We start from the raw sequence: 2443 nt of genomic DNA, 5'->3' as shown, positions 1-2443 counted from the left end.
CTTCCAGCAAGCGGACCTGACCTAGGGTGGATTTTACATTGGGTTTTAAATATTCGGAAGACGCAACATTAAAATTCGGTTTAATTCGGTTTTAAGGGGGGGATTGTATATATGTTCTGGTTTTAAATATGTTGTGCGCCGCCCTGAGTCCCTGTCGGGAGAAGGGCGGCATATAAATTAAATAAAATAAAAAAATAAATAAATAACTGTCTCACAGCCTAATTCACTTCACAGAGTTGTTGTGGGAAAAATAGGAGGAGGAAGGGCTATTGGATATGTTTGCTGCCTTGAGTTATTTGTAAAAATAATAAAGGTGGGATATAAATAAAAAAAAAATCAGAATTGTATTCATATGAAAAGGGAAAGATGGGTAGTTCTCCTTGCTGTATTTAAAGAACTGAGCAGGTCTCTCATAACTAAGAGCAATTCAGGACCCAAGTACATGTTACATTATTAATATTTCTTTTATAAGTTGCTTGAACAAGCCATTTAACTCAGATAGATTACATCCTGTGCTGATTCTGTTTTGATATTTTTTTTTGAAAATTGCCCACAATCACAATTAAATTATTGTGATTCTGGAAAGACAAGCAAATAATAGTCTGGACAAGAAATCAGCATGTAACTGTTCTCCTGGAAAAAGGGGGCCAGTTTAAGCACTGTGGCGTGTTGCTCATATGTATTTAATTTCATCTGGGATGCATCCAAATTTCCTTCAAATTTTACGTAGGGAAAAGAGTTGTTGGTATGTTAGGCAATTTTTCTTTCAGCAGTTGATCAGTGGTATGTTAGCAAAATACACCACATACTATTAACATCTTACTTTTTACTTGAATTGCTTTTGTAGATAGTTGTTTCCAATTTTTTGCACTTTGAGACATATTCTTGGTTTCATAAAATGCCTTAATTGGTCTACAAGACAAGTCAGAGACTTAAGTTATTATTAAATGTTATTATATGAATTATACTAAGTTAAAACATGTTCATCACTATTTATTGGCTAAACAAGCTACAACTCTAAATTTGGAATCCTTGTCACTTGACAGAAAATGAAACTTTATAGTATTGCTTCTGATATTGCTAGTTTATTTATTTATTATACCTGATGGACTAATCAGTTAAAACTCACATGATTAAATAATCTTAGAGCATGAAAAAAAATCTGGCCGGTGAGTGGCAGTGTTGCATGAAATTTGACTAAAGAGAAAAATAAAGTCACATCTACTAAAATTATGAACCGCAAAGCCAGATAAATATTGCCTTTAAAGGTATTCATTTATTAGTTGTACTAGATCCCTTAGTACAAATTCTGCATAAACGTCCCATAGCAGAGGCGTAGATAGACCTTGAATGATATTTAACTGGCAGGCATTAACTTTGAAAATGCCCCACTGAGCTCAATGAAGCTTAAGATGATTTGATTAGCTGCACTTCTCTTTCAAAACAAGTTGAATAAAATGAAAGAAAGTGCAAATATGCAATTTGCTAAGGGATTTAAGCCTTCTTTTAAAATCAAACGCCGCGGAAACGAAGTCAAGTATCAGAGTCTCAAAGCGCAAAAAATTGGAAACAACTACCTACAAAAGCAATTCAAATAAAAAGTAAGATGTTAATAGTATTTTATAATTACTCTTTGTGAAAAACTAAAGGCTTTTCCTTTCCGTGACTCCTGGAAAACATTCGCACCGCTGTCCCCTGGCCTGTTAAATGTGACGTCATTGCAGTGTAGTCGCAACACAGGACGAGCTCAGTTGTGTCAAGAAAAAGTATCTTCACGTTCTGTAGTCGTGGCCGAGTGGTTAAGGCGATGGACTAGAAATCCATTGGGGTCTCCCCGCGCAGGTTCGAATCCTGCCGACTACGGATAAAAAAAAATATGTTCCTTTGGAATGTTTCTTTTTGACAGGAAAGACCAGTTCAGACGCATTTTTAGCAAGAGGGAAATCGTTCACTTTGTCTTTATTCTTCAGTTTATTAACCAGATTTTGGAAAAGATGATGCGCCTAGGGGGCGTGGCCAGCATGCGCGCGGCTTTCCTCCCCGCCTACTATTCGTTACCGTGGCGATGGGACAGCGCGCCAGCGTGCGAGTGGCCGAGACTTAGCTAAGATGGCGGACGACCTGGATGCGTTGCTAGACGAAGTAGAGAACAAGTTCTGTCGTCTCTCGAGGCGGGATTACTCGGAACGGCTCCGAGCCAGCCAGGGGCGGAAAAGGGACCGCCTTCTCGAGAAGGAAGAAGAGGCGGAAGCAGAGGCAGCCGCCGCGGGGGAGAGAGCCAGGTGAGCAGTGCGCATGCTCCAGCCTTCCCCATCTCTCCCGAGTCTCCAGCTCCTCGGTCGCTGAGGCTGAGAGGAAAAGACATTTGGCAGGGGATTGGAACACTTCCGGTGCCTCAGCGACGCCGTCCCCAACCTGGCACCCTCTAGGTGGGTTGACCTAT

At 40.2% G+C, this 2443-nt stretch overlaps 1 non-coding gene across 1 annotated transcript; it reads left to right on the top strand.

Moving 5' to 3' along the window:
* The first annotated feature begins 1781 nt into the window (after positions 1-1781).
* Positions 1782-1863, top strand: TRNAS-AGA. Its single transcript has one exon. It is a non-coding gene; the product is annotated as a tRNA-Ser (tRNA).
* Positions 1864-2443: the final 580 nt, after the last annotated feature.

The sequence above is a fragment of the Protobothrops mucrosquamatus genome, unplaced genomic scaffold (genome assembly GCF_001527695.2).
Source record: "Protobothrops mucrosquamatus isolate PMUCROS unplaced genomic scaffold, P.Mucros_1.0 scaffold20953, whole genome shotgun sequence".
NCBI lineage: Eukaryota > Metazoa > Chordata > Lepidosauria > Squamata > Viperidae > Protobothrops > Protobothrops mucrosquamatus.
This window is presented reverse-complemented; position numbering and strand designations above follow the sequence as displayed.